The sequence below is a fragment of the Ursus americanus genome, chromosome 32 (assembly GCF_024610735.1).
Source record: "Ursus americanus isolate L20-20 chromosome 32, mUrsAme1.1.p, whole genome shotgun sequence".
Classification (NCBI taxonomy): domain Eukaryota; kingdom Metazoa; phylum Chordata; class Mammalia; order Carnivora; family Ursidae; genus Ursus; species Ursus americanus.
In genome coordinates this window covers 7,121,888-7,146,652 of record NC_142158.1, presented here as the reverse complement: position 1 = coordinate 7,146,652, position 24,765 = coordinate 7,121,888, and positions in this window count along the sequence as shown.

The window sequence follows — 24,765 nt, the reverse complement described above, 5'->3', positions numbered from 1 at the left end:
TCTCTTCCCAAGCCTCACGTCCAAGAGGCACACAGCTTCAGGCACCAGTGACTTAAGGATTCCCCCCAAAGGCAGGGCTGCTTTCCTTTTCAGTCCTGCAAATACCCTGGTTTTATGTCTTCTCTTTTTCAGGCACTGTTGCTGTGACAGACCTAGATCTTTGGTCTACCTGGCAAGCAGGAGGACCTATTCCCAGCTATTCTGGCAGCTCATTTTGTGGTCTTGAATCAGGGCCACAGCTTACAGTTGTGAAAGCGGCACATTGCACAATGTCAAGAGTGGGCTTGCTGGGTCAGAGGACAGATGCACACTTAATTTCACAAAGAAACTGACAGTTTTCCAGAATGACTGTACCGGTTTGCACTCCTGTTAGCAACGCCCTGTCTCCCCACATCCCCGTCAAGACTTGACTCATCCATCCTTCTAATTGTTGCCATTCTGATAGGTCTGAAGTGGTTTCCATTACTACTATTTCTAGAGCCGGACTGTTGGTGACACTGGGCTCTCGTCATTTATTGTCTATCTTGGTCATGAACTTTGGAAATATGCTTAATCTCTATGGTATATTTTAAAAATGACAAATAGTAGATAGTCAAGCCCCCCCCCCCCGCCAAAATTAGTTCTTCCAAAGTGTTGTAAGTGCATGATCTCCTTGGGTCCCTAGAGCCCTAGTGTACCCAGTGCTTTCCCACACATGCCCCCTGCTGTGGGCTACTGGGAGCATCGCGGAGAGAAGCAGGGTGGAGAGATGGGACCGGGAAGGACGTAAACACAAGGCTTGCACTGAAGTTCTGGAAATGGATGGAGGTGATGTTTGCACGATAAAGTGAATGTGCATAATGCCACCTAACTGTAGAGTTCAAACTATTAAAATAATGACTCTTATGTATATTTTACTACAATTTTTAAAAGTCACCCTGGTTGCCTCGTGGAGCAGACACTGGGAAGGCAGGGTTGGCAGCAGGAAGACCAGATAGGAGGTGACTGTAGTTGCCGAGGTGAGAATGAATGGCTTAGATCAGAATGGCGGTGGTGCAGGTGTGGGTACGGGGGCGCATTCGGAATATCCCAGCATTCCCACTTGCTCCTGAAAATCAGAAGTTCTGTGCAAAAAGAGTAAGAGCCTTTTTCCCACTGTTTGTAAATGGAAAAAAGTTATATTACACTGCATGGCAACCCCAAATCCCAACCAGTTTCCTAAAACTTAGCTGCAACACTGTGAAACGGCTCTATATAAGTAATATACGAGGTTAGGAGTAAAATGCTTAAAACATCCTTTTCTGGTCGCAAATGATGTGATTATGGTATGTCATATGTTAATTTGGTTTGTAGGCAACAATGTGTACAGCTTGCGGGCTATAACATAAGCATTCTGTTTACAGTGAGCCATGGCAAATATCACATAGCAACGAACACATTTGCTTTAAAAAAGACAGACAAAAATTTGCAATAGAAAATAAGGCTCTTTCTTTTTTTTTAAGGCTTTTTTTTTTTTAAGAGGGAGAGGGAGCACATGTGTGCAAGTGGGGGCAGGGTGGGGGAGGGGTGAGGAAGGGAGAGAGAGGATCTTAAGCAGGCTCCCTGCCCAATGCAGAGTCCTATGTGGGGCTCAATCTCACAACCCTGAGATCATGACCTGAGCCAAAATCAAGAGTGGGATGCTTAACAGACTGAGCCACCCGGGTGCCCCCTTTGTAAGGTTATTTCTTATAATGAAAGTTACTTGCCGTGTTCACAAATTTCAGGAATTAGGGTGTAGATCTCTTTGGTGAGTCCCAAGGTTTAATGTCGACTACATTTCAGAAGCAGGAAAATGGAAAGAACTTGAGTTCTTTGTGATGGTACTCAGTTGCTGAAACGGAAATCTCTCACCCCTGGATTTCTTACTGTATGAAATCAAACATTTCCAAATTGTTTAAGCAAAAACACATTTTTTAAGCATTGTATTAGTTTACATTGTTGTTTTCCAACTGCTATTGACAACATCTTCACGATACATGGTTTTACCCAGTTTGATACTTCTCAACTAAATTTATACTTGTGAACACCAAAGTAACCAAACTAAAAATTCAAGTGAGTTACAATAAAGATCCCAGACAAACAAGGGGAAAAACACTTGCCTATAGATAATCAACCAAATTAAAATCACTACTTGGAGCATTTAAAATTAATCTTCATTATTAAAGGATATTTTTGGGAAGGAAGAAAAAATTGCTACATATATTTAAAAGATTGAGGTAAAAATGCAGTTGGTCGTACATAGGCTAATCCATATTAATTTAGTGTGAAAATATAGTGTGCCAGCTTATTCTAAATATGCATCTAAACTAGCTATGTCAGGAGCCCTTATTAAATAAATAAAACATTATGTTGCTTCTAAACAGAAAGGAGCCCTGGGGAATGGGGCTAAAAAGAAGAAAAAGGCAAGGAAACTTCAGAGTCTGGTCTGCTTGAAAAGGGAATTAAAAATATCCCCAAGAAGAAAAAATGAGAATCAGGAAAAATACAATAGCACCTTTAAAAAAAACTCTCCTCTTTTCTCTTTCCTCATATTATTTAACACAGGGGTTGCATAATCGGCTCTCTATAAAGACACACATACAGGATGGATGGATGGATGAACAGTTGATTAGGAAGGCTCATCATTTGGGACCATTTCTTTGGAGGGTAGAAAAGACAGTAGGAACATGATTATTCGGGAGCATGATCATTTTCAATAATTCACCTCCTCTTCCTCACTCGGCAGCAGCCACACATCCTCCCTATCCTTCAGTAGATCTGATGGTTGTAAGGAGAGCTAAAGTCTGTCTGTGGACTCAGCTTTAATGTAAGACTATAATTTTGAAATTACATGGACTCTCTTGGGGTTTTTTGTTGTACATTTTATGCATCAACACAAAATATAAGTAAAAAATATTTATAAACCCAAAAGGTTGTTTTAAAATATGGTGGAAATAGAGTGGATCAATTAATGTGTGAACAGCAGTCAATTAAAAAAAAGAAAAAAAGATTCCGTTAGTGCTACGTAAGTTCACTCATTCGATTAGGAAGTGGAACACAGACCCACTCCTTGTTAAACCTACATACTAGTCCTGACTCAGTTAGAAACATGGTTTGATACTTTAGATGACTTAACTTGGCCGTTTAAGAGCTCCATTTCCCTGACAAGAGGGTTGGATCGGGGGCTGTTAGGGTATCTCTCAGTTCAAAAACTGAGTTCAAAAACCATCATTTTGTAGTAGTTTGAACTAATGTGTAAAGAAGTACAAATGCCAAGCACTCCAACTAGATTTTAACCACTAAATAAGAAACTCTGGGCTGTTTTCCAAGAATCTTAAAACTTCCTTAGAGTCCAAGGAGACAGAGTTGCTGAAAACACGTTGTGTTGCTGTATGGATACAAACCAAAATATGTTTTCAACCAAAATATTTTATTTATGTGCTCATACAGACATACTTTAGTTATCTACGCCCAACTTCCAATAGCATAAAAGTTATTTTAAAGTCTAAGCCTATAATTAAAAGTTTTCCAGGTTTTATTTGTGTTTTAGCTTGCAATGCTAAAATCTTGCCTAGGAATAAAGACTTCTCTGTTTGAGGCATGTATGCTGCTCTCCAAGTTACATACGTTGGAACACTTAAATGTGGCATTATCATTTTGTGCAGATTTCGGTATTTTAGCTGATATGAGCTTCTATGGAGATTTCCCTAAACCAACCCTGCTCCCTCCTCCTTCATAAAGCATTTGGCTCATTTTAACTGCACAAATCCTGCTGATTTGTGTTTCTCCCATGCAGCTCCTATTGCTTGCACGTACTCTATTCAAAAACCAACAAAAATAATGTCAAATATTTCAGCCATGTTACAGAGATAGTAGCAAAAATGTTTGGTTAAGTTATTTTCCAAAATCAAATCTGTGGTGCCCAACATATTTATTGGTAAGTAAATGTTTGCAATAAAAGGGTGGTACGGATATAAACATCAGGACCATTATGACAAAATCGGTGAAACGTCATTAAAATAATAGCATTCTATATCTGTGAAGAATGGATTTTTTAAAAGATTTTATTTATTTGAGAGAGAGAGAAAGGGAGAGAAAGCATGAGTTGGGGGCAGAGGCAGAGGGAGAGGGAGAAGCAGACTTCCTACTGAGCAGGGAGCGAATGGGATGTGGGGGGGCTGGATCCCAGGACCCTGAGATCATGACCTGAACCACCCCGAGATCATAACCTGAGCCAAAGGCAGCCGCTTAACCGACTGAGCCACCCAGGTGCCCCTGAAGAATGGATTTAAAGTACCACAGACCCTCACTTTAACCAGCAATTTTAAACTTCCTCTACCAAATGTTTGATAAATGCTGCCAACATGAGACACAACAGACTGATGTAAGTTTCACCCTCTTTTGTTTAATTTATCTCCACTATGGATTCATTTTGTAAATGAAAAGACAAAAGTTGGAATCAGGGGTATTTACAAAAGGAATTAATAGCACCGCAAAGATGTGTAATATATCCTTATAACTTGTATAAGTATATTGGAAAGGGTTTGTAGCCAAATGTGATTTCAATACATATCCACTAATATAAAAAACTTGCATATAAGGACACATTTCTGTTAAAACCACTGTCAAAGAGAAGGAAAGAAACTGAATTTTAAATAATAGAGCTTTGCACCACGATTTATTTTTATCACATACTTTCTGTGAAAGAAATGGTCACACAAGTAGCCTTCCTCAGTTAGGCCAGCAGGTGGCGGTATTGACCGTATGCCGGAAGAGCCTAAACCTGGCTGGAATTTACTGTTTCAAAAGTAATTCCCAAGAAATACAAATGAGTTAATCTTATCTGTGTTTTTGAAACGTTCAAAGATATTATTCCATCCTATCAGAGACTACTGTGAACTCCCTTTGTAAAGCCTGATGACCCATCTATTTCTCTTGGCTCCGTGTATAGCATTAAAAGAGATGGCTTTTCATTTCCAAGTCTTAGTTAACCAATGGATATACGCTGTATCTATTTCATGGTTAGAAAAGCAACGCTGTTTACCTTGCCGGCGACAGAGCTTTGGAACTACATGGGAATTTTCCTATAAACATACAGAGCAACAATATGCATGGGAGAAAAACCAGTTTATAACTGGAGTTAGAAACATTAAAGTAGTCCGGGCTGTTCTTGGAATAATTTATATACCCACTGCATTCGTTCAAGACAGGATCTTCTGACAAACTTCTCTTTAATTGTATCTTAATTGTATTTTTATTTGACATTACCTTATCTGTGTGGGGGGGTTATTATTTGTCTGCTAAATGGAACAATCGCTGACATCGGGACTCTGAATCACATTAACAAAATCACACTAATTGGGCGTATCATCAAAGACACATTTATCAGCTTAGGTACGAGCGCATCGTGCGAATTAAACGTTCTCATTGTTTCTGACCAAAGGTTTCAGGTTTGTGCTACCCGCATATACCCTTCAGCGGGCATTACTGAAACGCTAAATGAGTTATTCATCCCTTTCCATTAGAGCAGAGGTCGGCAAACTCCTGTTAAGGGGCCAGATAGTAAATATTTTATTCTTTGAGGGCCAAGAAGCAAAATTGACTATACTATGTGGGTACTTACACAAACATTTAAGAATGGAAAAGAATGTTCTTAACTCAAGAACAGTACAGCACCCATCGGCGGGCCAGATTTGCCCGCAGGCTGTAGTTTGCCAACTAGTTTCTCGGCAATAAACCCTATCAAGGGGGTATATATATTTTTCAAGCACAGCTCAGAAAGACTTCCCCAAAGATAGACTCTAGCCCTGCCTATTATGTTAAATTCTTTTCTATTTAAAAATGTTGCCTGCTTAGAGTTATGTAGTAGAATTTGACACTGATCTTTAATATTTTTTTAAATGTATATGTATTTTAACTGAGAAATAGAAAATCCTGAAACTGAGATCGGAAAATTTGGCCTAAGTGACACCTGAGATGCTGCCCAGTGGGCTGCGTATGGTGGGGGAGGGGAGTGAGTGAGGAACAGAAGTGCTGGAGGGAAAACAGGCTGACAACTTAAGGCTGTGCGCGCACACACACACACACACACACACACAACAATGGTGTATGCTCTGCAGTGAGGACCTTAGAATGTCCTTAAGCACTCAGTGTTAATGAGTTCTCATTTAAATTTTAAAAAACTTTAGATTTAAATTTAAAATGTCTAATTTTAAAAAACCATTAGCACTATTGGCTTTTTAAATTTAAATTCAATTAATTAACATGTCATGTATTATTTGTTTCAGGGTTATAGGTTTGTGATTCATCAGTCTTATATAATACCCAGCGCTCATAACAACACATAGCACTGTTGGCTTTTAAAGAAAAGATTCCCCTTCTTGCAGACTGATCTGCACAGTGAGCTCTTCTGCAGCCAAGACAGAAGAGCATTGGGAGGTGGGCCGGTGTTGGTGTTTATCCTCCGTGGAGAGTTGAGAGCTAATGAACTAATCTGTAGAACTAACTTAGAATGAAACGTGAGATTCAGATTCCGAGTTTCTCTTTCTTCCCTTTCACGAGGATCATAGGCTATTTTGCAAAGTAGATTAGCTAGTAGGAAAGGAATAACGTAAAATAACAGACTCTCTCAATAATTATTGTATCTTTGACTTAGTAGTAGAGTTAGAGACAGTCTCAGAAGCTTGCTTTTTAGAAATGAAAAAAAGAAACTTGGATGTGTGTGCCTGCGTGCTGGGCCGACTTGCAGCTGGGAGGCGACTTCAGTTATCATTCAAACACACTTTCTTTTCTTAGGTAAGTAAATGATGGCCCAGAGAAATTGTGCAGCTTATCCAAAGTCACACAGCAAGCACTGGCTGGGCATGTTATATATAGTCTGCTGGACAAACTGTAGAGTTCCAAGGGTAGAGCTAGAAGCAAGTTATTTTTCTTTCAATTAATAGGTCTTTACTTAGACTCATAAGGGGGAAATGCAAGTTAATTTGAATGTCTCCTAGTGATGAGGGAACAGAAGGCAAGCTGACGACAAAGCAGAAACTGACACCCCGCAACCCCCCTCCCCCCAGCCCCGGTGGGATGTATGTGACATTCCTCAGGCACTCCTGGCTGCCTTAAAGGAAAAAGAAATAGTTAACCTACAGAGACCACAATCCTGCAAGACTTGAGTCTCCCTCAGTTTGCAAATGTCTTAGCAGTTTACAAGAACAAAGCGTTTCTATCAATAACCTAGCTTCCGGAAGGAAATGTAGATAGAATTAAATGTCCTTATAATCTGCAGCCTCCGGGAAGTTCCCAACTATCTTCATGTTAATACCTTACTAGAGGGAAAAACAACCTTAACTTGACAATGGCAAGGGCTCCGGTATCCTGTGAGTCTTCTTTAACATATGAAAGTATTTTCTCAACCTCCCTGTTCCCTTACCTCCCCCAACCCCATCGTATATAATCGGCCACCCCTCACAACCCGGGGCAGCAGCTCTTTCTGCCCACGGGTCCTGTCCCCGTGCTTTAATAAACCACCAATTTTGCACCAAAGATGTCTCAAGAATTCTTTCTAGGTCATCGGGTCCGGACTCCACCCCACTGAACCGCACCTATATTCCCCAACCTCATCACTAGCATTGTCCGGAGAACTAGGAAAAATGGTAAATTAAGGGTACAACTTTGACTGCTCCGGGCTGGTTCTGGTGCAAATTCTAGGGAGTTGTGGGAACAGTAGACTTGCTTGGCCAGCCTGCACATGCCCAGCAACTGAAGGCCGCCTCCTCCAGGTGGGGACCGGCGATACTATGTTGGAAAGTCTCCGATCATGGCACAGACCAGCAGAATGTATCATTTGCTCAGACAATTCCAGACAGAAAGGTGCTGGACCCTACATTTTCTGGAATCAAAGGAAAGCATCCAAAGACCCCAGACCTTTCAAGGGTGGGCTTTCTAAACACAGCACACCAACTCCTGAAACATAAAATAAACAAAGACTCTCACACCTTTCCATATAAACACATCAAACTGTTCTATGATAATTCACATCGGCGAGAGTTGTTTTTATATTTAAGGCTTCTACTTTACTCTGTGACCCATAACATAAGTTTTTATCACAAACTAGTATTTGCTCAGGGAGGGTTCCGGGTGTCTAAAGTGGATTACCCTTGGGCCCCCTAACAAGACAGTCTAAGCCTCTGGATTCCACGTGGGCTAGTACATTTTCATTCTACTAAGTTACGCTGCCTTCTAACCCATAACCTCATTACCATTCAGCCTCTCCACTCTTCTTCCCATCTATTCCAGAAAGAAATAGGAGGACAATATGTTTTTTTTAAGTTTTCATTTTAATTCCAGTTAGTTGACATACAGTGTTATATTAACTTTAGGTATACAATATAGTGACACTTCCATGCAGCACTCGGTGCTCATCGCGACAAGTGCGTTCTGTAATCCCCACCACCTATTTCACCCACCCCCCCCCACCTCCCCTCTGGTAACCATCAGTTCGCTCTCTAGAGTTAAGAGTCCGTTTCTTATTTTCCCTGTCTCTCTTTTTTCCTCTGGCTCGTGTTTTTTCTTAAATTCCACATATGAGTGAAATCATATGGTATTTGCCTTTCTCTGACTGACTTTTCCCTTAGCATAATACTAGCTGCATCGATGTCATTGCAAATGGAAAGATCTCATTCTTTTTTATGGCTAAATAATACTCCATGATATATATAAATCACATCTTCTTTATTCATTAATCAATGGACATTTGGACTGCTTTCATATCTTGGCTAAATAATGCTGTCATAAACATAGGGATGCATGTATCCTTTGAATTAGTGTTTTTTGTATTCTTTCAGTAAATACTCAGTAGTGTGATTGCTGAATGGTAAGGTAGTTCTAGCTTTTTGAGGAAACTCCATACTGTTTTCCAGAGTGGCTGCACCAGTTTGCATTCCCACAAATAGAGAGTTCCTTTTTCTCCACATCCTGTCCAACACTTGTTGTTTCTTGTGTTGTTGATTTTAGCCATTCTGACAGGTGTGAGGTAATATCTCATAGTTTTGGTTTGCATTTCCCTGATGATGAGTAATGTTAAGTATCTTTTCATGTGTGTGTTGGCCATCAGGATGTCTTCTTTGCAGAAGTGTCTGTTCCTGTCTTCTGCCCATTTTTAAATTGGATTGGTTGTGGGATTTTAGTGTTGAATTGTGTAAATTCCTTGTATATTTCAGATACTAGCCCTTTCCAGGATATAGTCATCTGCAACTATATTCTCTCATTCACTAGGTTGCCTTTTAGTTTTGTGGATTGTTTCCTTCGTTGGGCAGAAGCTTTTAATTTTGATGTGGTCCGAAGAGTTTATTTTTGCTTTTGTTTTCCTTGCCTTGGGAAACATATCTAGAAAAAAAATTTGTTATGCCCGATGTAAGAAACATTCCTGCCTGTGCTCTTTTCTAGGATTTTTATGGTTTCAGATCTCACATTAGGTCCTTAATCCATTTTGAGTGTATTATTGTGAAGGTTGTAAGAAAGTGGTCCAGTTTCATCCTTCTGCATGAGGCTGTTTAGTTTTCCCAACATCGTTTATTAAAGACACTGTCCCATTGGATGTTCTTTCCTGTTTTGTCGAAGATTAATTGACCATACAGTTGTGGGTTTATTTCTGGAGTTTGTATTCTGGTCTATTGTTCTATGTGTCTATTTTTGTGCCAGTACCACACTGTTTTGATATCTATAGCTCTGTAATATAACTTGAAGTCTGGAATTGTGATGTCTCCAGCTTTGCTTTTCTTTTTCAAGACTGCTTTGGCTAGGGGCACGTAGGTGGCTCAGTCAGATAAGCATCCACCTTTGTCACAGGTCATGATCCCTGGGTCCTGGGATCAAGCCCCACATCGGGGTCCCTGCTCATTGGGGAGTCTGCCATTCCCTCTCCCTCTCCCTCTGTCTCTCCTCCCCCAGCTCATGCTCTCTCTCTCTTAAATGAATAAATAAAATCTTAGAAAAAAGTAGAAGATTGTTTTGGCTATTCAGGGTATTTGAGGTTCCACACAAATTTAAGGATTATTTATACTAGTTCTGTGAAAAATGCTGTTGGTATCTATGTAGGGATTACATTAAATGTGTAGATTGTTCTCAGTAGTATAGATATTTTAACGATATTTGTTCTTCCAATCCATGAGCATGGAATGTCTTTCCATTTCTGTGTATCATCTTCAATTACTTTCTGATGTGTTTTATAGTTTTTTCAGAGTACAGGTCTTTCACCTTTTGGTTAGCTTTATTCCTAGGTATCTTGTTATGTGGGGTGCAATTGTAATTGGGATAGTTTTCTTAATTTCTCTTTCTGCTGCTTCAATATTGGTGTAAAGAAATGCAACAGATTTCTGTACATTGATTTTGTATCTTGCAACTTTACTGAATTTATCAGTTCTAGCAGGTTTGGTTTTGTTTTGGTATTTTTTGAGAAAGAGAGAGGAAAACAGAGAAAGAGAGAGGGAGAGTGAGAGCAGGGGAGGGGCAGAGGGAGAGGGAGAGAGGGAATTCCAAGCAGGCTCCATGCTCAGCACGATGGAGCCCCACCCAGGGCTCGATTTCATGACCCTGAGATGATGACCTGGTCCAAAACCAAGAGTCGTATGCCTAACCAACAGAGCCACCCAGGCACCCCAATTCTAGAAGTTTTTTTTATGAAGTCTTTCAGGTTTTTCATACAGAGTATCATGTCATCTGCAAATGGTCACAGTTTTACTTCTTCCTTACCAATTTGGATGCCCTTTATTGCTTTTTGTTGTGTGATTGCTGTGGCTAGGACTTGCAGTAGTATGCTGAATAAAAGTAGTGAAAGTTAACATCCTTATCTTGTTCCTATGCTTTGACTGAGAGAGCTTTTCCCCATGAAGGATGATGTTAGCTGTGGGTTTTTCATATAAGGCCTTTATTACATTGAGGTCTGTCCCATCTAAACCTACTTTGTTGAGAGTTTTTATCATGAATGGGTGTTATATGTTGTCAAATGCTTTTTCTGTGTCTACTGAAACGATCATACAGTTCTTATCCTTTCTCTTACTGATGTCATGTATCACATTGATTGATTTGTGAATATTGAGCCACCCTTGCATCCCAGGAATAAATTCCACTTGATTGTGGTGAATGATTTTTTAAATGTATTGTTAGATTTGGTTTGCTAGCATTTTGTTTAGGATTTTTGCATTTCTGTTAATCAGAGATATTGGCCTGTGTTCTCTTTTTTGAGGTGTCTTTATCTGGTTTTGGTATCAGGGTAATACTGGCCTCATAGAATGAATTTGAAAGTTTAACTTTCTTTTCTATTTTTTGGAATAGTTTGAGAATATTCTCTTATAACTTTGTATTGCTTCAGTGTTCTGATTTTATTTATTTGAGTCCTTTCTCTTTTTTTCTTGATAAGTCCAGTTAGAAGTTTATCAATTTTATTGATTTTTTCAAAGAATGAATGTCTGGCTTCATTGATCTGTTCTATTGCTTTTTCAGCTTCTGTATCATTTATTTCGGCTGTAGTCTTTATTATTTCTTCCTTTCTGCTGGCTTTAGGTTTTATTTGTTGTTCTTTTTCTAACTTCTTTAGGAGTAAGGCTAGGTTGTTTATTTGAGATTTTTCTTGCTTCTTGAGTTAGGCCTGTATTGCTATAAACTTCCCTCTTTGAACTGCTTTTGTTGCATCCCAAAGGTTTTGGGCCGTGTGTTTTCATTTTCATTTCTTTCCGTGTACTTTTTTATTTCCTCTTGGATTTCCCGGTTGACCCATTCATTGTTTTGTAGCATATTATTTAATCTCCATGTGTTTGTATTCTTGCCAGCTTTTTTATTGTGGTTGACCTCACATTTCATAGTGTCGTGTTCAGGAAAGATGCATAGTATGACTTTGATCTTTCGGGATTTGTCAGGGCTTGTTTTGTGGCCTAACGTGATCTGTTCTAGAGAATGTCCCATATACACTTGAAAAGAATGTGTATTCTGCTGCTTTAGGATGGAATGATCTGAATATATCTCTTAAATCCATCTGTTCCAGTGTGTCCTTCAAAGGCATTTTTTCCTTGTTGATTTTCTGTTCAGATGATCTGTCCATTGATGTAAATGGGGTGCTAACGCACCCTACTATTATTGTATTATTATCAGTGATTTCTTTATGTTTGTTATTAACTGTTTTGTGTATTTGAATGCTCCCATGCTGGGTACATAAATCTTTACAACTGTTATCTTTTTGTTGGATCGTCCCCTTTGCTATTATATAGTGTCCTTCTGTGTCTTGTTACAGTCTTTGTTTTAAAATCTATTTTGTCCATGTCTATTTGCATGATAAATGTTTCTATATTCCCTCACTCTCAATCTGCAGATGTCTTTGGGTCTAAAATTAGTCTCTTGTAGGCAGCATATAGATGGATCTCGTTTTTTTTATCCATCTGACACCCTATGTGTTGATTGGAGCATTTAGTCCATTTACATTTAAAGTAATTATCGATAGATATGTATTTATTATCATTTTTTTTACCTGTCTTGTGGTTGTTCTGAAGATTTACTCTGATTCTTTCTTGTCTGTCTCACTTTCATGGTTTGCTGGTTTTCTTTAGGGATATATTTGGATTTCTTTCTCTTTATTCTTTGCATATCTATTAGTGGTTTTTGACATGATTACCTCTAGGTTTGTATATGACATCCTGTGCATATAGCAGTCTGTATTAAGTTGATGGCTATTTATGTTTGAACCCATTCTTGACTCCTCTCCTCCCCATGTTTTAGGTATATGGTGTCATATTTTACATCCTTTCATTTTGTGAGTTCTTTGACTGATATTTATAAAAATGCTCATTTTCACTGCTTTTGTGTTTCCTATCTTCATACTGTCACTTTTGGTCTCTCTCCACTCAAAGAGTCCCCTTTAATATTTCTTGCAGGGCTGGTTTAGTGATCACAAACTCCTTTAGCTTTTCTTTGTCTGGGAAACTCTTTATCTCTCCTATTCTGAATGACAGCCTTGCTGGATAGAGTATCCTTGGCTGCAGATTTTTCTCAGTCAGCACTTTGAATATATCATGCCACTGTCTTCTGGCTTGCCAAGTTTCTGCTGAAAAATCCCCTGATAGCTTTATGGGATTTCCCTTGTATATAACTGTCTTCTTTTGTCTTGCTCCTTTTAAATTCTTTTTTTTTTATCACTGTATTTTGCTGTTTTAAATATAAAATGTCTAGGGGTGCCTGGGTGGCTCAGTCGTTAAGCGTCTGCCTTCGGCTCAGGGCGTGATCCCGGCGTTCTGGGATCGAGCCCCACATCAGGCTCCTCTGCTGAGAGCCTGCTTCTTCCTCTCCCACTCCCCCTGCTTGTGTTCCCTCTCTTGCTGGCTGTCTCTCTCTCTGTCAAATAAATAAATAAAATCTTTAAAAAAATAATAATTATAAGATGTCTTGGTGTTGATCTGCTTTTGTTGATTTTCTTGGGAGTTCTCTGTGCCTCCTGGATCTGGGTATCTGTTTTCAGATTAGGGAAATTTTCAGCCATTATTTCTTCAAATAGATTTTCTGTCCCCTTTTCTTCTTCTTCTGGGACTCCTATAATGTGAATGTTATTACATTGATGAAGTCACTGAGTTTCTTAAGTCTATTCTCATTTTGCATAATTCTTTTTTCTCTCTTCTGTTCAGCTTGATTACTTTCCAATACTGTCTTCTAGGTCATTAATCCATTCCTCTGCTTCTACCAGCCTGCTGTCAATCCATGTTTCCCATTTCATGCATTCAGCCCTTTATCTCTGCTATGTTAATTTTTTATCTGTGTTAAGAGTCTCACTCATGTCTTCTACTCTTTTCTCAAGTCCAGTGAGTATCCTTATGAACATTGTTTTAAATACTCCATCAGGCATGTTTCTGATATCTGTTTTCCTTAGATCTCTGGCCATGGCCTTGTCCTGTTCTTTCATTTGGGATACATTTCTCTGTCTTCTCGTTTTGTCTAAGTCTCTGTGCCTGTTTCTATGTATTGGGAAAGTCAGCTACTTCTCTTGTTCTTGAGGGTAATGGCCTTATGAAGAGGAGATCCTATCGTGCCCTGCAGTGTAGTGTCCCCTGTTTCCCAGGGCCTGGCACTTTAGGGGATGTCTCCAATGTGTGCTGTGTGTGCTCTGCTATTGTGTCCTACCTGCTTTATTCTTCAGGCCAGTGGTCTGCAGAGGTTCTCCTTGCCTATTGTGGGCAGTGTTTGGTCCCTGACCTGAATGTGGTGAGTTTTTACTAGGTGTGCTCTGGTCTGCTTGTGAAATGAGACATGTTGCTACTGCTGCCAGAACTGAGGCCCTGCAAAACTCCCAAGTCAGGAGATACAGTGTGAATAGGGGTTTGGGCTGGTCTTTGGGGAATGGAGCCCTCTGTGCTGGGACTGAGGCAGGTATGACTGGGAAGAGACATACCACTGGAGCATTGGGGGGCAGGGTTTGGTGTAAGCAAGTTAGGTAGTGAGAGCCCATGCTGTGCTCATTCCTCCAGGTGGCTCTATGTTTATGCTGAGGGGCAAGGGAGGGAAATGGCCCTGCCAGTTCCTTTGTTCCCAGTGGGATTTCTCTGTGTATCCTGCCTCAGTGATGCACTCCAAGATGAGCAAATAACCTTCCCACTGTGGGCCCCAGGTGCTCTTCAGATGGCTGTTCTCATGCTGTATGTCTGAAGGCTGTTTGTCCTTCCTTCTTTCTCAAAGCAGCCTCAGTGCCTCTGGGCTGTCCCTAAGGGAAGCCCACTGACCTTTAGAACTCCAGGTTTTAAGCCTGCTAGTTGCCAGAAGTCATGAAATTCAGCATCTCTTGCTTTCCAAGCCAATTGCTATGGGGATTCATTTTCCCCATGTGCTTCCCTGTGTGTTATTGTCTCCGGCCCTTTTACTCAACCATGGCTCTCCCCCCCCCCCCCCCCCGCAGCAACCATGATATGTTTTTTTTCCCAAATCAAGTCTCTATACTTCTTACCTTCTTCAATGTGGCCTCTTCTCTGCCGTTAGTTGTGGAGTTTGCTCTGCCAGGTTTCAGGTTGATTTCTGGGGTATTTAGGATGATTTGATAGCTATCTATTTGTATTTGTGGGACAAGGAAAACCTAGGGTCCCCTTATTCTGCCACCATCTTCCCTTCCTAGGAGGATATTTTAAAATTTTACCTTACTTAAAAAAAATTTTTTTTTCCAATATGAAATGAGACAAATGCCAACATAATGCCAAATGCAATGTGCAAACTGGCTTGCAGAAGGTAAACATGGAAACATCCCTGGTTCTGGCCCCAGGTCATGTCCCTTTTCTCTTCTATAGGCAAGAGAAGCTGCTGCAGACACCATATGTGAACAGTCAGTGGTGCCCCTTAAAGTGAATTTCCATTATCCTGTATGCCCAGAAAATGTCTGTTCAAAGCATATGGCCTAAAGGGGATACCATCACAGTACCCCCCGATGTACCTCTAGACATTGGCTGCCCCAGCCCATTCCAGAACTTTTGTTTAGCTCTACCTGGCCTGAAAGAACTTTTAATTCTTTGGTCACAAAGTCTTAAAAAAGAGAGTGAGTCCCCTGTGGCGCTGGCCCTGGCTCTGTGATAAGGCCTATCTGGAGTAGAAGAGACATGCAGAATCAGAGAGAAGCTGGGGGAGAGTGGAGAGTCAGGGCTAACAGCTCAACATCCCTGATTCTGACCACCTCTGCTTTTGCCCTTATCCTACCCAGCTATGTAAAATGATGAATCTCCTATTTTGCTTAAGTGAATGTGACTTCAAATTCAGTCACTTGCAACCAAAGAATCCTGACTGAACTAGAAACTACCACAGGGGCCAGTCCGCCTCCTACTGTGATGTGGGCACATGTCATCATGTAGCTTAAAAGACAGTAGTATTACTCTCAGACCAAATAAGAGAATGTACTTTATCTCTTTACACTTTGCATCTTAAGAAGTCATCTCAGCTCCTGGCATTGGAAGGAGAGACAGGTTTTGCCACTTGCTGGTTTTTCCTTGTGGATCCCTATATTGATCCACTTGGCCGCTATTAAAAATAATAAATACCATAGACTGAGTGGTTTAAACACAGAAATTTGTTTCACACAGATCTGGAGGCTGGAAAGTACCAGATCAAAGTTCCAGCAGGGTTTAGCTCCTGGTGAGAGCGCTTTTCCTGGTTTGTAGATGGCTGCCCAACTTCTTGCTGTGTTTTCACATGTGGACAAAGAGAGAGAGACTCCAAACTCCCTGGTGTCTCAGAATTACACTAATCCTATCGGATCAGGGTACCACCTTTATGACCTTTGTTTAACTTTAATTACCCCCATTAAGGCCTCATCTCTACATATAGTCACATTGAGGGTTAAGCCTTCAGCATATGAATTTTAGAGGGACATGAACACCCAGCCCACAACATTCCCTATCTAAGGGAAGGACACTTTCAGAAGCACAAAGGCTGGAATGGTAGCAGCTGTTGGGGAAAGGAGGCATAGAATCAGATCAACCATTCTTGACCTGTTTAGTTCAACAAACACTTGTCAGTTCATTGCTATATACCAGGACCAGTGCTAGCACCTGGAAATAAAAATAAATAAGCTACATAAGCCCTGGCACAGGCAGAGTACTCCCTCCTCACAGAGGTGGAAACTGGGGGCTGTGTGGTCACTGGCTGGGAGGTCAGAGAGCTGGCGTGTGGGTCACTGTCTGTCTAGCACCAACCACAGGACTTAGTCTTTCTTGCACTGCCCTAGGTGTTTGCTGTGCCTTAAATAAAAAAGTGAATTTCAAGATATACAACATGTTAAAAATAAGTGGTGGGGAAAAAAATAGATAAGCTACATTCTCCACCCTCAAGAAGATTTCTGACGAGGGAGTAATCAGCCAGCAAATAGATAGATTTGATGTAATACAATGAGCAATCAGACTGATGAGGGTTCAGAGGTGCTACAGAACCCAGGGGAGGGAGCTTTACACTTCAGGGTGCACGGGTAGCCCTCACAGGTGAGACAGCAAAGAGATGGACAGACATTTCAGGTAGAGGGATGATATGCTATGCATGGGCACTTGCGGAGCTTGCCACATAAAAAAGTGAGTTAGGAAAAGGAGTTGGCCAGGAGGCAAGGCTTGGTGAGAAAGGTAGGGGGCCTATCATGAACTTGCTCCTGTTGTCACTCCAGAGGCTTTACACTGGGGAGAGATTGGTCAGGTTCATGTGTCGGTCACACCATTATGGAGCTGCGTGGAGGGTAAACTTACACAGGACAAGAGCAGTTGTGGGAAGACCAACTGAAGAGATGGCCACAATTGGTCAGAAAAACGGTAAGGGTCTTCTTTGGAACCAAACAGTCGTCCTAGGGATGCAGGAAAGATTTGAAAAAAATATATTTAGGCTATAAAATGGGTAAGACTTGGTGGCTGATAGTATCCAGAGGAAGATGGAGGAGACTAAGAGTATTGCACAGTTTCCCCACCCTGAGGGACTGGGTAGAGGGTGGTGCTGTGAACTGGGAGCTGGTGTGGGGAGAAAGCAGATCTGGAGAGTACTGAGCAGGTGTGTGACAGAAGGCTACACAGAGCAAGCACGGTTATCAGTAGAATGCTAACTTACATGACATGAACAGTAAGAGCAAAAGGTGCCTGAACTGCAACAGGGAAGAAGAAGGAAAGGGCACCTGGGAAGATGTCCATGGTCTCCAAAAGCTTTAAATGAAGCCTAGGAAGTACCATGGCCCTATGCACAGGGTAATACACTGGAAGCCTATGGCCTAAATATTGCCTGCCCACATTTTTTATGTTGCCCGCACAGTGTCGGTTTATTGTTTTAATGAATCAGTTACCAATACTTACAAATCAACCTTTTATGTGTCAAACGTGGATCCTGGTCTCTTGGTGAGTGTGTGGAGGGCACAGAAGTGGATCTTCCTTCTTCACTGGCAACAGTCAGCTGCGCTGGGGAGTCAGTACTGGGCCCATCAGACGAGACAGGCCCAATGCTTTACCTGAATGTTTCTTCTATGTAGATTTGGCCATCTTGCCCATCTTGCCCATTAAAGACAAGAGAAAAACCAACCTTGCTGTAATCAATCCTGATAAGATTGTTCCTGTAATGATCATCTAATGGAAATATAAATCTCTTTCTCAAAATTCAGGGTTAGGACATTTTCTTAAATGACTCCCCAAAGTGTTTTTGTTTTAAACTAATAATGACAAATATTTAGAAATATTAATATTAGGAATATATACTATACTGTTGTTTAAATAACTATTATAAGTAACTTTTCTCCAGAAAGTTCATAGTGTTCCATTAAATCCTAAAGCAAAGTTAACGCCAAGCCTACATTGTTTGTGATCTGGAATCCGCATCAAATATAACGGAAGGGGCAAAGTTCTAGTCAGAACAGACACAACTTGATTAAAATACAGGAGTCCTCTGGGAACTCAAGAAATAGTCCTTCTGGTGTTCATTTAATATCAAATTTCCATCAGCGAGTAAGTCTCTAATAAGTTTGCAGAGGTGGTATCATAGGGCAGAATGGACTGTTTCAGGACTGGGACATAGGGAAAATTCTGGGCTATTTGAAATTCCTACAACCTGTGTGGTCTGTTTACTCCAAGAAAGACATTGATCAAAGGTGGCCAGGTTTAATGTAGTGAAAGTATCTACCCCCAATTGGTGAGGATGGCCGTCTACATTTATGGATAATTCCCCTTGACTGTTGAAGAGTATGGAAGGATATTTCCTTCTTTGGAGCACCCTTATTGATCTGAATTGAGGGATTTTTCTTTGCCTTCAGTGAATGCGTGTGTGCCTGCATGCATGCGTGTGTGTGTGGGTGTGTGTGTGTGTGTGTGTGTAAGTTGGGATGATTTTTCTCCCAGTTTAGGAGATCTACAAGCAACCTCATCAACTAGCTGTTTGATCTGCTGGGCTTCACTTTACCTTGAATCCTGTCTTATTTTTGTTCTAGAGCCCTTTTCAGAATGTTCTGCCAGATAATGTAGTCTGGATAAAGGGGCTAGTTCCTATTCCAATTTCTATTTTCAAAATAGGTCTCCACTTTTAGGCTCAACTTCATAAACAAAATGAGGTGATGTTCCAGCAGCATCTTCTTTACCTCCCAAATTTGTCCAAAGGTATTTTCCAATCTATTCTGAAAATCTCCTGTAATTCTATCTCTTTTGTTTTGGGTTCTTTCTTGTTGAGGTATAATTGGCATGTATCATTATATTAGTTTCAGGCATATAACATAATGATTCAATACTTGTATACATTGCAAAATAATCACTACGTAAGTCCAGTTAACATCCATCACCATAGACATAGGTACAAAAGTTTTTTCCCTTGTGGTGAGAACTTTTAAGATCTACTGTGTTAGCAACTTTCAAATATGCAATACAGTATTATTATCTACCATCACCACGCTGTACATTACATCCCACACTTAATTATTTTTTATAACTGGAAGGTTGTACTTTTGACTCCCTTTGTCCATTTTGTTGACCCCTCAGTCCCCCATCTCTGGTAATTACCAATCTGTTCTCTGTATCTATGAACTTGCTGTGTGTTTGTTTGCTTTTTAGATTCCACATACAACTGAGATCATACAGTATTTATTTTTCTCTGTCTGACTTATTTCACTTAGCGTAATGCCCTCAAGGTCCATCCACGTTGTCACAAATAACAAGATTCCATTCTTTTTTATGGTTGAATAATATTTCATTGTGTGTATCTGTGTGTGTGTGTGTGTGTGTGTCACATCTTATTCATTCATTCACTGATGGACATTTAGGATGTTTCTATGTCTTGGTTATTGTAAATAATGCTGCAATGAACATAGGGGTACATTTTTTTTTTGAGTTAGTATTTTTATTTTCTTCAAATAAATACCCAGAAGTAAAATCCCTCTATTATTTGGTTGTTCTGTTTCTCATTTTTTCAGGAACCTCCATACTGTTTTCCATAGTGGTTGCACCAATTTACATTCCCACCAACAGGGCATGAGGGTTCCCTTTCCTGCACATTTTTTGCCGATACTTACTATTTCTTCTTTTTTGAGAATAGCTGTTCCAACAGGTGTAGGTGATATCTCATTGTGGTTTTGATTTGAATTTCCCTGATGATTAATGATGATGAGCACCTTCTTATGTACTTGTTGGCCATCTGTATGTCTTCTTTGGAAAGATGTCTATTCAGATCTTCTGCCCATTTTTTTTCATTTGTTTTTCTATTGAGTTGTATGAGTTCCTTATATATTTTGGATATTAACTGCTTGTGAAACATATGATTTACAAATATTTTTTCCCACTCAATAAATTCCCTTTTCACTTTGCTGATTTCCTTTGCTGGTGCAGAAGCTTGTTAGTTTGACACAATCCCACATGTTCACTTTAGCTCTTAGTACCTTTATTTGTGTGTCAGATTTAAAAAATCATTACCAAGATCAAGTCAAGGAGCTTACCACCTGTTTTCTTCTAAAAGTTTTATGGTTTTGTGTCTTACATTCAAGTCTTTTGACTCCATACATCTTGAGTAGATTTTTATATTTGATGTAAGATAGTGGTACAGTTTCGTTCTTTTGCATATAGCTGTCCAGTTTGTCCAATGCCATTTATTGGGGAGACTGTCCTTTCCCCATTGTATATTCTTGTCTCTTTTGTCCTAAATTAACTGACCATATTTCATGGGCTTATTTCTTGGCTTTCTATTGTTTTCTTGATCTATGTGTCTGTTTTTGTGCCAATACCATACTCTTTTAATTACTATGGCATTGGAATATAGCTTGAGATCAGGAAGTGTGATACCTCCTGCTTTCTTTCTCAAAATTGCTTTGGCCATGCAGGATCTCCTGTGGTTCCATATGAATTTTAGGGGGTTTTTGGTTCTATTTCTGTAAAAAAAAATGCCTTTGGAATTTTGATAGGCATACATTGAATCAGCTTTGGATAGTATGGACACTTTATTTTTTTAAAAAGATTTTATTTATTTATTTGAGAGAGAGAGAGAACATGAACAGGGACAGGGGCAGAAGGAAAGGGAGAGGGAGAAAACACACTCCCCACTGAGAGTGGAGACTGAGGCAGGGCTCAACACCAGGACATTGAGATCATGGCCTAAACGGAAGTCAGCCACTTAACTGACTGAGCCACCTAGGCCCCCATACTATGGACACTTGAACAATATTAATTCTTCCAATCCATTAGCATGTATGTCTTTCCATTTATTTGTGTCTTCTCCAATTTCTTTCATCGATGTCAGTTTTCAGTATGCAGATTTTTCATCTCCTTGGTGAAATTTATTCTTAGGTATTTTATTCCTTTTGATGCAATTATAAATGGGTTTTTCCCCCCTTGATTTCTCTTTCTGATAGTTCATTATTAGGTATAGAAACACAACAGATGTTTGTATATTGACTTTGTATCCTGCAACTTTGCTGAATTTATTAGTTATAAGAGTGTTAAGGTGGAGTCTTCAGGATTTTCTTTTTTTTTTTTTTAAGATTTTATTTATTCATTTGACAGAGAGAGAGACAGCCAGCGAGAGAGGGAACACAAGCAGGGGGAGTGGGAGAGGAAGAAGCAGGCTCATAGCAGAGGAGCCTGACGTGGGGCTCGATCCCAGAACGCCGGGATCACGCCCTGAGCCAAAGGCAGATGCTCAATGACTGAGCCACCCAGGCACCCCAGGATTTTCTATATATAATATGCTATCTACAAATAGTGACAATTTTACTTTTCTCACCCCCCCCCCCGAGTTTGGATGCCCTTTATTTCTTCCTCTTGCCTAATTTTTTTGGTTTGGACTTTAAGCACTTTATCGAATGAGTGGTTAAAGTGGGCATCCTTGTCCTGTTCCTGATCTTAGAGGAAGTGCTTTCAGCTTTTCACCATTGAGTATGATGCTAGCTGGGAATTGTCATAAATGGCCTTTATTATGTTGAGGTACATCCTTCCACACCCACTTTATTAAGAGTTTTTATCGTAATTAGATGCTGACTTTTGTCAAACGTTTTTTCTGCATGTATTGAGGTGATCATATGATTTTCGTCCTTCATTTTGTTAATGTGGTGTATCACATTGATGGAGTTGTGGATGTTGAGTCATCCCTGCATCTCTGAAATAAATCCCACTTGATCATAGTGTATGATTCCTTCAATACATTGATAAATTTGATTTGCTAGTACTCTGCTGAGGATTTTTATGTTTGTGTTCATCTAGATATTAGCCTGCAACTTTCTTTTCTTGTGGCATCCTTGTCTGGTTTTTGTATCAGGGTAATGCTGGCCTCATAAAATGAGTTTGGGAACATTCCCTCCACTTCTATTTTTTGGAATAATTTGAGAAGAATTGGTATTAATTCTTTGTTGCATGCTTAGTAAAATTTGCCACTGAAACCATCTGCTTGGACCTTTGTTTGTTGGGAGACATTTGATTACTGATTCAATCTCCTTACTAGCAGTCAGTCTATTTGGATTTTCTATTTCTTCATGATTCAGTTTTGATAGGTTGTATGTTTCCAGAACTTACCCACTTCCTCTAGTTTGTCCAAGTTGTTGGCATATAATTCTCATAGTAGTCTCTCATGATCCTTCATATTTTTGCGGTATCAGTTGTAATGTCTCTTCTTTCATTTCGTACGTTATTTATTTGAGCCCTCTTTCTTTCTTGGTGATTCTACTTAAAGGTTTGTCAGTAATGTTTATCTTTTCAAAGAACCAGCTTAGTTTCAATGATGTTTTCTAATGTTCTTTTAGTCTCTATTTCATTTTTTCCACTCTGATCTTTGTTATTTCCTTTCTTTTACTAACTTTGGTCTTTGTGTGTTATTTTTCAAGTTATTTGAGGTGTATACTTAAGTTGTCTATTTGAGATTTTCTGTTTCTTTATATAGGCATATGAACTTCCCTTTTAGAACTGCTTTCGCTGCATCTCATATGTTTTAGTATGTTGTGTTTCCATTTTAATTCGTCTCAAGGTATTATTTTATTTCTCTTTTGATTTCTTTTTTGATCCACTAGTTGTTCAGTAACATGGTTTTTAATCTCCACAAATTTGGAATTTCATCTTTTGTTTGGTTTTTTGCATGATTAAATTATGGTCCAATAGATTTTTATTGGAAATTTTTTGGATATAACTTTTTAGAGACTTACACCTACATTTTTGGACTTTTTTGACCTTCAGTTTTATTAAGAAAGGAAGGATCCTGTACATCCGTTTCCAGGTTAATCAGCTTTTCTCATCCAAAATTCAGCATCTGAGATTCTGATCAACCTATGTACAAGTTGATATAGGTCAGGTGATTTTGTCATATGCCCCCCAAATAATTCTAAATTCTTACATGAATATTTTCTAGTCTTACTTGGGTTTAGGGAAATCTTTTATGGTAGTTCTTTTTTTTTAAATTTTATTTATTTGTTCGAGAGGGGGTGCAGAGGGAGAGGGAAAGAGGGGAAAAACCTCAAGCAGACTCCCCACTGAGCATGGATCTTGACGTGGGGCTTGATATCATGACACTGCGATCATGACCTGAGTCAAAATCGAGAGGTGGAAGGTTAACAGACTGAGCCACCCAGGTGTCCCCATTATAGTTCTTAATTCAGCTCAGATCCATGGTTTAAATTCTACAGTTGTCTGCATATCCAACTCATGGAAGGGATGGATATTTAGAGGCAACTGCAATTTTAAATGTTAGGAGAGTTGCTTGGAAAAGGTAGGGCCTTTAGACAAGAGAAAGATGAGAGGGGAGTTGATAGAGGTGCAGAAGGGAACATCAGAAGGATAAAGGGAAAAAGGAAAAGCTGGATATCAAAATTAGTCTAGTTCACTCTTGCTTAAGTTTGCTGATTAGCTTTGATCAAAGAATCTTTTAGCAAAGACACTTTTTACTAAGAATTTTGTATGAAGACCTCTGCATACCAGTCAAAAAATGTTGCCCATTAGGCCAAATAAATATTATTCCCTTTCTTCTTCTCAAATAAATAACTATGCTCGAATCAAATGTTCCCCAGAGTGGCCACTAAAGGCTCAAATTATCCTTGGTGGAGTTATGTCATAACTCCATAACATAATTCTTGTGTTAGGGTTATAAAGGGAGTACATATAAGAATTAGGATTGTAAAGAGAGTACATATAAGAAACAGGAGTTTTTTTCCAGGTAGAGGAGAGGATTTATACTTAAACGACCCCAGAAGAGCGGGCAACAGTCACTGGAATGTACTGCTTATGCACCCATATCTCAGGCCCCTGCCAGAAAGTTAGTCACCTCCAAATGCAAACTCTACCATCTGCCCCCAGAAGGCAGAAAAAAACATGGGGAACACTCTCTCTGGATCAACACTAAACTCTCAGAACACAAACTCAGGACAGAAAGAGAACCTCAGCCAGTTTTATTTGTGACCCACAGCAAAGTTTGTCCAAGTGGACAGTGGTTGAGTGAGAACTGCAAATGCACCAGTCTGAAGTCAGCTCAAGTCACAGGCTTCTAGGCCCTATGCCTGTGTTCTACCCTGTGATTCTCCTTCTTAGGACAGCACAATACAAAGCAATAACACAAAGACAGCAAGAAGGGATTAAAAAGAATAACCTGACTCCCCCAAGGATGTCCAGATTTAGGAACCAGTAACAAAATCTAGACACTGAACAGAATAAATAGCCAAGGAACTCAATGCAGATAGAGAGAAGTTGACTTACCACGTCAGCACTGTCCACAGCAAGGCACATGGGCCCTTTGGGGGCTCCACATCTGCCTGAAGGCAATACGTAGTGCAGACCATATCTCAGTGGGACCTCC